Source organism: Medicago sativa, chromosome 6, assembly GCF_051527215.1.
Source record: "Medicago sativa cultivar Bolivia chromosome 6, Bolivia_mono, whole genome shotgun sequence".
Lineage (NCBI taxonomy): Eukaryota > Viridiplantae > Streptophyta > Magnoliopsida > Fabales > Fabaceae > Medicago > Medicago sativa.
In genome coordinates this window covers 41,167,713-41,179,264 of record NC_140754.1, presented here as the reverse complement: position 1 = coordinate 41,179,264, position 11,552 = coordinate 41,167,713, and the positions used below count along the sequence as shown (strand labels likewise).

The window sequence follows — 11,552 nt, the reverse complement described above, 5'->3', positions numbered from 1 at the left end:
GTTCAATGTATCACCAACCAATAAAATTACCATTTTCCAAGCTTTGTAAATCCGTGAGGTCATGCCTTCGGCTGACTCTCACTCTTCTACATTAATTTGAGCCTGTGCTTTTGTCTGAAACTCTATTTTTCTTTCTACTTTCAATGCTATATACGAAGTACTTTCTTTCTATTTGATAATGTCAATGTCTGAAACAAACATCTTTGAAAATTGAAAAATCTTTTTTTGTCTATTTTGAAAGCAAACCTGAGCAACAGGGTACATTTCAATGAAACATGCATGAATGAATGAGTGTCAATGTCTATTTCAATACATGTTACAAGCAGGTTACTCCCCGGGATGATCTGTGGTCAATGGCAAGAATGAAAAACAGAATGAAAATGAAAAAGTGAAAAAAATGAAAATAAAAAGCTCGCTAAGTTGAAAACCCGAAAGGGCGGCTTAGGCAAAAATGAGCACCCCGCTGATTGACAACCTATGAAGGCAATTCAGGCAAAAATGGGGCAATGAAAAGAATCTTTACTCCCCGGTGAATTGAAAACCCGAAAGGGCGGTTCAGGCAAAAATGGGGTTTGAAAATGAAAAATGAAAGAATGAAATATTAAAAAAGCATTGACCACAGATGCGAACATCCAATGTTTACCCAGCACTGACACGCCTAGCAACGGCGAATTGTGTCCAAGAACCTTCCAAGGGTCCTCCTTTACAAGTTTTATTGCCCTCAGCCATGGTTTCGATACGTCTCTCAACGACGGTCTCTCCAAAGAGGTTTTCCCCCTGTGAATATGTTGCAGCACGAGCCACTGCGTGCCCAATCTTCCAATGTCTTGTCTGCCTTTGTGAAACTTCTCTGCCAAGTTACAAACCAATCATGCATTTCAAGCATTCATACATGCATAATCATGCATTTTATGTGCTCATACATCCAAAAATCTTGCTATACCATACATACATGTTACATATCCAACTGTCAGCTGTCAAATGTCAATGCCAATGTCAATATTCAATGTCAATGTCAATGTCAATGTCAATGTTAATGTCAAATGTCAATGTCAATGTCAAATGTCAAATGTCAATGTCAATGTCAATTTCAATGTCAACGTCAATGCCAATCCAATGTCAATGTCAATGTCAATGTCAATGTCAATGCCAATGTCAATGTCAATGTCAATTTCAATTCCCAAGCCAATGTCAATGTCAATGTCAAGTTCAACTTTCAATTCAGTTCAAATCAATGTCAATTTACTCTTGGGCCAACAAAAATGGTCATGTCTATTTGCAAATCAGGTCAATAACAATTTACCCTCAATTGGTATCTTGTTAAACCAGACTCTCAATTTGTATCTTGTAATGGTCAAGTGCCAGGTTCGATCCAAAAAGAACCACTTGTACCTGCTTATATACCTATGCTTCCGGACAAACGGCAAGTTCGATTTGAAGAACAGTTTGTACCCAGCTTATGCTTTGTTATCGGTCAAACGGCAAGTTCGATATGAAGAACAGTTTGTACCCAGCTGATGCTTTGTTATCGGTCAAACGGCAAGTTCGATCTAAAAGAACAGTTTGCACCTTCCCACATGACGTGGTGATAATCCAACAAGCAAGTTCGATCCAAAGAACAGTTTGTATCAACCCTTTTGTCTATATCGCCGGCCAAACGGCCAGTTCGATCCAAAGAACAGTTTGTGTCTGCCTATCTGTTTGTATTTTCAATCAAGTGTCAAGTTCGATCCAAAGAACAGCTTGTATCTGCCTATATGTCTATGTTTCCGGTCAAGTGCCAAGTTTGATCCCAAGAACAGCTTGCACCTATCTCCTGTTTTGTATTTCTCGGTCAAGTGGCTAGTTCGACCCAAAGAACAGCTTGTACCTGTCTATTTGTTGCCCGTTCTTTCTACCTTGATGTCTATAAATCCCTTGGTGGTGTGACACAGCCCGTAGATTCCGGTTCGATTGTCTTGCATTCATAAATGAAATGTTGCATGGCATTCATGTTTTTGAAAATCTGAAAACGTATTTTTATGTCCAAAAGCAGTGCAAATGTTAATATTTAAGTATCTTCGTCCCGTCAATTCTAAGACTTCGTCTCTTGACTCCCCGGACAAAGAAACTTAAATAGGGGCAGCTGTTATACCCTAATTTTGGACCTAAAAATACTTGTCCAATTCTTCTTTTCTTGCATTATAAGTCATTTGATATGTCTCTGATCAATTGCATCTTTCTCTGCATTTTGTTTCAATATTATTTGCAAAATTCATATAAAAGGGTATCTTAGTCATTTCCTGCATTCAACTCATTTTAATCCTTGAAAATTGTTTGAGTCTTTTAAATTGGTTTGTATAAATCCTTGTTTCAATCTCATGTCAAAATTCATTTCAAAAATATCAGCGGAGTCATTTTTTAGTCAGTTTTGCCCCTAGGGGCATTTTAGTCATTTCCTATGTTAAAATTTCTTTCAGCCCTTAAAAAAAAAAATTGTTTGAGTCTTTTCATTTGATCTGAATGAGTCTCTGTTTCATTCTATGTCAAAATCCATTTCAAAATTTGCATTTGAAGTCATTTTGAGTCAGTTTTGCCCCTAGGGGCATTTTAGTCTTTTCATGTGTTAAAACCCTGTTTAAAATTCTAAAAATCGTCTCTGAGTCTTTTATTTCGCTTGTATAAACTCTTGCTTTAATCCCTTGTTAAAAAATCATTTTAAAATTGCATTTGAGTCGTTTTTAGACGTTTTAGTCCCTAGGGGCGTTTTGGTCATTTCACATAAAAACCCTTGTCTGCTTCGTTGTTTTTAATCGTCTCGCTTTACGTTAATTTTCAATTTACTTTTTTCAATTCAATTTTAGTCTTAATTTCCATTTTGGTCCTTGTACTTTTGTTATTTGCATTTTAATCCTTTTTTAGTTTGTTAGAGTCCAAGTGCCACGTGTCCAAATGTTATTGGTCCACAAAAGTTTGTTACAAGTCAAGTGCCACATGTCCCACTCTCATTGGTCCAAGCTTACCATGTCATCTATAAATAGGTCAAAGTCATTGGTCAAGGTCAATTACAACTAATCATTTTCACAAATACACAAAAAAATCATAAACTTCATAATTATTTTCTCTCTATTTTTTCCCTCTTTTCTAACTAACTCTCCACCACCCTAACAAACTTCCTCCACCACTCTAACCACCATAACCAACTTCCACCACCATCTTCAACAACCCTAACCACCATAACCACCATAAACCACCACCTCTAACCTCTATAACCACCCAAATTCATCACCATTTCCATCATAACCGATCCATTTCATCATCACATTCAACAACCGATTCATTCACCTTTTTTCAATCCAATCAATTTTCATCATCCAATCGGAATTCTCAATTTTCCAACACTACTTCTCTCAATTCCAATCCTTCTCACCGGCGTAGGGCTCCACGAACAAGCCACTTCAGAATGCGAAATTGGTGGTTGTTGTCGTGTCACATGGCTTCTTTCTACGATCTCTGATAAGGTTCTCCCTCGCGTTCCTCGTTGCAAACATGCGTTTCAGAACTGAATCGGAGTTGACGAAGTTCGACGAGAGGAAGCTCGGAACCGCAAACAACAACGCAAATTTGTCACGATAATCACAAAAGGTAACAGAACCGAATCCGAGCCAGAAGAAGAAGATTCGGAACGAAACAGAACGGAAATTGAACGGGACTGGAGCGCAGCAAGAAGAAAAAGCTAAGGTTATGACCAGAGGGAAAGTCCAAGTCGACACAGGCATTCACACGGCAAAACAAAGGTAGCAATTGTTTTCTCTTTTCATGTTTGTTCTATTCGTTTTGTGTAGATCTATAACAATCCTTTGAGCTTTTGAAAATTCTGAATGTATATTTGAAATCGGTTTGAAGAATGATGTGTGGATCTATGTTTGTTCCTAAAGAAATGAGGTGTTTGAAAGTTCCGATACGGTGGCGCCGCCCTGTTGGGCTGGCAACCACCGCGCCAGAAGTTGTCTTATCACCGGAGAAGATGATGCATGGGGAAGCTCTGTTTCTTTTAAAAACTGAGAGAACGGGAGGTTTGAAAACAGAGTGAATAGCAACAACATTTTATGCTAACCCGGTTTAAACCCTTAACCCAAACCCGTTTTGATCTGAACCGCCCCCATGACCCAGCTCTTTGGGGCCCAATCGATTTATTTTCTATTGTGTATTCTGATTGCTACTCGCACCCCCCCATTCCCAGTATGCCTTTGTTAATTTTTGCTGTTCATACCCCCTGCTGTGTTAAAATTGCATGAAAAAATTCCAAAAAATTTGTGAATGTCTTACTCGTTATTTTGATTGAATCTTGACACTATTTGTATGTTAATCTTGATAACATTCCATGGAAAATGTTTCGTGCTCTTGTTAATTCATTGTTTTGATTCTTGCTAAAGTTTTGTTAATAAAAAAAATTCTAAAAGTTTGTGTGAGTTTTTGTGTGAAGTAGTGTCGATACTTGAGACCTATCGTTTGGAAAATAATTGCGTGTTAAGACCTACTTCGAAAATAATGTGTGTTTGTTGTGTCATTTTGCCACTTTTTTTGTTAAGACTTTCGTGAAAATTGTGATGTGATCTTGTCCTTGAATTTTGGTGCATAAGTGTGACTTTGAGTATGTCGTTCTTGGAGTGATTTTTGTTTCTTGATTCAGCATATGCCTGCTGTTCTTGTTATAAGTCCTTCACCTTGTGAATAATGTGTGTTTCTTGTGTTAAATAAAGTGCAAATAGGCTTGAAAATACTATGATCATATTGCATACTAATTTCCCTTGATTTCTCACATCATGATTGAATTAAAACTTTTGAGATGTTACCATTGATGTGAGGATTCTAGGCCTTAGTTTTGCCTTAGGATTTTAGTAATCTTTCAAGTACTATTTCATCATGTTTTTTGATTAAGTTCTAGGATATCTCTTTGTTAATTTCTAGTTACTTTAATTCTCTTTACTCATTTCCATTTCTTTTCTATATTTTTGTGCTACTAACCCTTTTCCTTTCATGTTTCATGAGCATATTTCATCCCTCAATTTTAGTTTCATTTCTTGCACTTTAATTTCGTGCCACTTTAATTCATGCAAAAATTAGAATGTAATAATTAGGACTTTTTTGTACTTTACTTTCATGCAATTTTAAATTTCTTGCAAGACTATAGAATGTATCTAGGCCAATGATGTAATAAGGACAATGGACTCTAATGATGTACACCGACACAAGCACCGACACATGCACACACATCACTATATAGTTAGAATATGCATGTTTAGATGTATGGTTAGGATTGTATGTTTAGATGAATGTCTAGGACTTATACTTAGAAAAAACCAATTTTCCAAACAAATGTGAACAACTTCACTCAAATCTTTTTCAAATAAACCTTGGGATCCAACATCCCATTGTATTTTCTTTTTCATTTTCTTAATCAAACTTCAATGAACTCTAATCCTACTTTGACCATATTTTGCAATTCACTAATTCAACCTCACTATTTCCTAATCTCATGCCCTCGAGGCCTCTTTCTATTCTTCAAACTCCATTTTCAAACTTAAAATCAACCAACAAAAACAAAAACATTTTTGAGAGAGAACTACGGTGGATTTGATCCCTTAATCGGGTACGTAGGCAAGGAACAAAATTCCTTCAATTCAACTAAAATAAAAAAACATTCTTCTCCCTCCAATTCTTCACTTAGAACATTCTTAGTTTAAATAAACATTTTCAAAATAGCATTTAAAAATAAAGCGCGCGCGTAGAAATTAAAGACGGTTCCTATAGGTTACTATAGTCGTTATGGGTGCCTAACACCTTCCCGTAGCGAAAACAACTCCCGGACCTCGATTCTCAAGGGTTTTGCTTACTTTTTCCCTTCCCAAGAAAAAATAAGATATCACCGGTTTAAAAGGTTCAAACGTAATCAATGTTTGACACCCGAAAACCAAGATAAAACAACTCCCCCACACTTGAATCTTTGCTTGTCCTCAAGCAAAAGGCAATGGACATAGCAGCAACTAAAAGGATTAATTATGGCAATGCAATTGAAAACACAAGTCTCTTTGAAGGTTTTGTTTCAAGTACACTAATCATAATTTCAAACATTCCTCGTGAACCTATTCAACCCAACATCAAGTCTCAAGTGAGTGTGTGTGTGCAGTCCAACCTTTTTCTTGCTCCTGTATAAGACAGATATTATGAGGAACAGGTTCTATCCTTAATGCTAAAGTAACCGAGAAAAGTCCTTTCTTCATTTCATATAAGAGTGATGGGAATTTAAGTTAAAATTGAATTAAATTAACAATTAAGCACAAAGGGGCTGCAGATGCTTAGGGGCTATCTATCCTCATAGGAAGTCTTTTTGGATGTAATTGTCCTTTCCCCCTAGATTCAAAATCAACCTAAGCAGTGCTGCAAAATTTTCTTTGATTTCATCTCCGCGTACGAAGTCTTTTTGGATGTAATTGTCCTTTCCCCCTAGCATTGATGAATTTATTTTCTTTAAGTTTAAATTAGGGAGTCACCACCACAATTAGGAAGTTAGGGATTGTCCTTTCCCCCATATGTTGGTGCCATTCTCCCGCCCTATTTAACTTTTAACAATTAAGAATATAACAATAAGGCACGATTGATTAATTTCCCACACAAACTTATACTACTTTTACTCTAAAGACTTTAAAGGGTCTAAGTTAACACTAAAGATAGAACGTGCTCCTTAAAATACCTATTCATACACTTGCTCAAAGATTGCAACCGGGTGCTTTTCTCATTGGAGAATTTTTCACAAAGACAAGATATGAGTATAGCAAGAACACAAGAAACACAAGAACTACTTTCATGTACAAGAAACAACCTTTAAAGAAGAGACAAAACAAAAAAAATTTATGCCATTTTTTACATTGAAAACAAGCTACTAGTCATGCCTTTCACTATAAAAACAAAACAAAAGAATAAAGTTCAAGGGAGTTTGAAAACACTATGATTCTAGACACTTTATTAGGCCCCCCCACACTTAGGGGAAGCATTGTCCTCAATGATTCAAAAGAAAAAGAAATTAAAAGAGAAGAAGAGGAAGTAGAAGAAGGATAGGAGAAAGAGAGAAGAGATAAGGGAAGAGAGGAAGAGGAAAGCTCATAATTTATTGAGGTCCATAAGGAGGACCTTGGAGTTGTAGGTGTTGCATCATCCGGCTGAGCATCTCATTATTTTCATGAGTTAAGAGGTTGCCCCTTTGAACATCGTTTCTTAGTCCGGCGATTTCAACACCTTGCCTTTGTTGCTCGGTGCTTACTCTTTCAACTTCATTGTGAATCCATGCCCATCTTTGATCTTCATTGAGCTCACCGGCTTCATGGTCATGGTACTCTCTCTCATGTTGCAAGTTAGCACCTTCTCCTTCCTCCTGGTGCAAGGTAGCACCTTCTCCCGCATCATGAGCTTGCTCACCAAGAACCAGTACATCATCAACATACAACCAATTTTCCTCCACCTCGGTGGTAGTTCGAGATGGGTTAGGAAGTAAAAACATAATAGGCACATTTAGCTTGAGTTGGTAATGGAGAGGTGGACGACGTTTAATGAAATTCATAGCAATGAGGGTTTCCCTATTGAGCCTATTGTTTCCCTCAATTGGTTTGATCCCCTCATCCTCACTCACCCCAAAACACCTAGCTATGTATGTAATGATGCCACCCACCACTATGTCGCCCTTACCGGCTGGTCTAGTACCTACAAAGTCTAGGTAATCAATCAAATAGAAGCAAGTGTTGACATGGTGGTTGTAGAGCATTGCCCATAACATGAACAACTCATCGGTTCTAGTGTTTCCTAGCTCGGTTCTACCCCAAATAGTGCAAGCCATTACCCGTTGAAGGTACCTAAGGACCGGGTTGTGAATGTTGCTAGCTTTGTTGGACCTAGAGACAAAAGATGTAAGGCCGATGATACGCTCCCAAAAGGCAGCTGGGTCATAGTTATCCAGTTTTAAACTATCATCCCAATGATCATGGATATATCCCTCATTAGCAAAACCTACGGCATCACAAAAGTGCTGAAGAGACATATTATAATCAACATTCATTAACCGGAAAACAACTCTATGATTGGGGTTATCAAAATTCAACTTATCTTTGGTAAAAATAATTGAGCTTAAAAATTCATAAGTGAAATTCTCATAACCCCTCATAGGTGTTAGCATATCAGTCCAACCTAGCCTTCCTATTAACCTAAAAACATCATCTCTAAGCCCTAGCACATTCAAATCATATGAATCAGGATATCTACACTTATGCTTGCTTCTTTGAGGGAGGACCGCAAGAGCTTGCTGGTTCCTTACCACTTCTTCTTGAAGCCATTTGACTCTTGTTTGAATTGGTTTGAAGGTTTAGGGTTGGGGAAGATTTTTGGTGGAAAGGATTGGTTTAGGGTTGGGGTTGATATGTAAGTAAGGTTTATGGGTTTAGTTATGGAGATTGGTTGGGAATTTGTGGTGTTTGGGTTAGGTTTTGAAAGATTAGGGTTTTGGTGAATTATTGGTTTGGGTGGATGAAAGTTGTTTTTGATTGGTGGTTTATGTTTGGAATGAATTTTGTGATTGTTTGGTGAAAGAATTGAGTGGATTGGTTGAGTTTTGAGGGAGATACGAAGGTTTGAAGGTTGGTGGTTATGGAGGTTTAGAGAGAGAGGTTTAGAAGATGAAAGAAGTTTGTGGTTTGAGAATGAATGGAGAAGAAGAAGAAAAATTGGTTTATAGTGGGCTAGAGATCGGGCACGTCCGTGCCCCCTTGGCACGGGTCGTGCCAACATTCTGTGGCTCTTTGGTTTTTTTTTTTTGTGTTACAAACATGGCACGGCCGTGCCAACCTTCTGGTAAGGAGACTTCAAAATTTTTCTTTTCTCAATTTTTTCGAATCACACTTGGACAATTACCTACAAAACAACTTAAAACAAAGAAAAACAAACAAAATAAAGCAATTAAATGCGTGGGTTGCCTCCCACGAAACGCTTGTTTAGATTCACTAGCTTGACGGTTGGAAGGTGGTTGTAACTATCCTATACCCAATCTCTTACTAAGGGATAATGGCATCAAACAAACATTCTCTCCCAAATCACACATGGCTTTCTCAAAGGTTTCAAATCCTATGACACAAGGTAGGGAAAAGCTTCCTAGATTCTTAAGTTTAGGTGGCAATTTGTTTGGAAGTATTTCAATAAAATTCATATACTACTCATCTAACTTGGACTCATCAAACCCTTGTGTTAATGGAATTTCATGCTCATGAGATGGTGAAACGAATGGCTTTTCATTCTCCCCTATGGCTTTCTCACTTTGAGGCTCATCACTCCCTATCTCTCCTTCATTGTTCTTAATTTTCACAACGGGGTCCTCTAATTGTTTACCATCCCTAAGAGTAATAGCACTTATATTTTCTTTGGGGTTGGTTTCGGTTTGGTCTAGGAGGACATCGGAGGATTGAGAGGAAGTAGCCACCTGTTGGGGCACTTGAGAAGTCTGAGTTTCAAGCATCTGACTGTGAGTAACTATGGGGTCTTCTTTTGATGTAAGTTTGGCAAGAGTCCTTCAAAAATTCAGTTTGATTTTTAAGCTCTTGGAGCTGCTCGGATTGATTCATAACACATTTTTCTAGTAAAATTTCCAAGCTGGATTTTTGAGGGACTTCTTGGTTGTTTGCATAACCGGGTGGTGTTGTTTGTTGTCCAAATTTTTTTTGATGGGTTTGAAAAAAAATTTGATTGTTTCCAAACCCTTGATTATATTGAGCATAGTTTACTTGCTCAGGACTTCTAACAACACTACGTAGTTGGCAACCAATGCCAATATGGCCAAATACACCACAAATTTCACAAAAAGGAGATGCAGAAGAAGAAGAAGAAGAATAAGAGATGGCACTAACATTTATTTTTTCAAATTTTTGGGTTAATGCATCAATCTTAACGGCAAGGTGATCATAGTTAGAGATTTCATACATACCTGCCTCCTTTTTGGAGGGTGAAGAATTAGTGATGGCTCTCTCGTCGGTCCACTTGTAATGATTCTGAGCCATGTCTTCAATCAAGGCGTATGCTTCTGTGTAATTCTTGTTCATTAAAGCTCCACCTGCAGCTGCATCAACATAAATTTTTGTGGTATACAAAAGACCATTATAAAAAATGTGAATAATAAGCCAATTCTTTAAACCATGATGGGGACAAAGTCTAAGCATTTCTTTGAAACGCTCCCATGCATCATAAAGAGATTCTCCATCTTTTTGATTGAATTGTATGATTTGATTCCTTAATTGAACAGTTTTAGAATATGGAAAGAATTGAGCAAGAAAAGTTTGCTTCATTTGATGCCATGAAGTGATAGAACCAATTTCCAATGAATTAAACCAAGTACTAGCTCTACCCGCTAGGGAAAAAGGAAAGTAGTGCAGCCTTACGACCTCTTGGTTTGCATTCACGGTTTCACTGAGTCTTAAAAAAGTTGAAATATGAAAATTCAGATCCTCAGTGGGTGATCCGAAAAATTGATTTTGCTGCACAGTGAATAAGTGCAGGTTCTATTTCAAAATTGTCATCAACCGTTGGGTACACAATAGCATCGTATGACTCATTTGAAGATGGGATTGCATACTCTATGAGAGTGCATTCCTTAGCCATATCATTATTATCTTCCCAAGAAGTTAAAGGCAAAAGAAGAAATAGAATAAAGAAAAAAATAAAATAAAATAGAGAAAAAGATTTTTTTTATATAAAATAAAATAAAATAAAGAAAAAGATTTTTATTCAGTCTAATCACTATTAAAAAGTTAATCAAATTACAACAATAATAGTAGAATGATTAGAGGGTCAAACCGCAAGTGCACGGCCTATCGAAGTAATAGTAGTAAGAAGAGTATCGTTCCGCTAGGGAGTTGTGCAACTTAATTAACCTTTAAAGAATGATTATAGGAGAAGAAAGTTTGATAAAAGGAGGTTTGATTGCTGAAGGTAAATAACAATAATAATAAAGAGCCTTGGGATTATTGGTTTGTCATAATAACAAATCTTTCACTAGACAAGACTTTAACTTATAATTCTATGGTTTACACCGTAATTTCCTAAGACCGGTTTCCCTTTAGCCCCTCACCTTTCCGATGAAAGTCCGGTGAGAGTTTACTTCTAGTAACCAAGCCTATTTCGCTGACTTGATTACTAGAAGATGCTTATAAGGATTGAAACTACCTGTGTCTCAATAATTGCAAAGACTATTTCGCTGCCTTTGCAATTATTGTCTAGATTCACTTGTTCCAACATCAAAGCTCCGCTCTCGCTTTATGAATTGATGTTTGGGATGATGGATTAACAGTTATCAAACCCTCCACTTTCGCTTCTACAATTTGATAATGGTTAATCCACGTTAAAACGGTGAATCTAAAAGAAATTACGGTTACATAGAATTAAGGTTAAAGCTTGGTTCGTTAGGATTATATCATTAGACTTTCCCAACAATCCCAAGACAAAGAAGTCTACTCACTCATGTTCATCGTAGACATGGGGGA

General features: G+C 37.2%; 1 non-coding gene across 1 annotated transcript; it reads left to right on the top strand.

Annotated features, from left to right (window-relative positions):
• Positions 1–10,203: 10,203 nt before the first annotated feature.
• On the top strand, positions 10,204–10,310 carry LOC146915182 (small nucleolar RNA R71). Its single transcript, XR_015017111.1, has one exon. It is a non-coding gene; the product is annotated as a small nucleolar RNA R71 (small nucleolar RNA).
• The last annotated feature ends 1,242 nt before the right edge of the window (positions 10,311–11,552 follow it).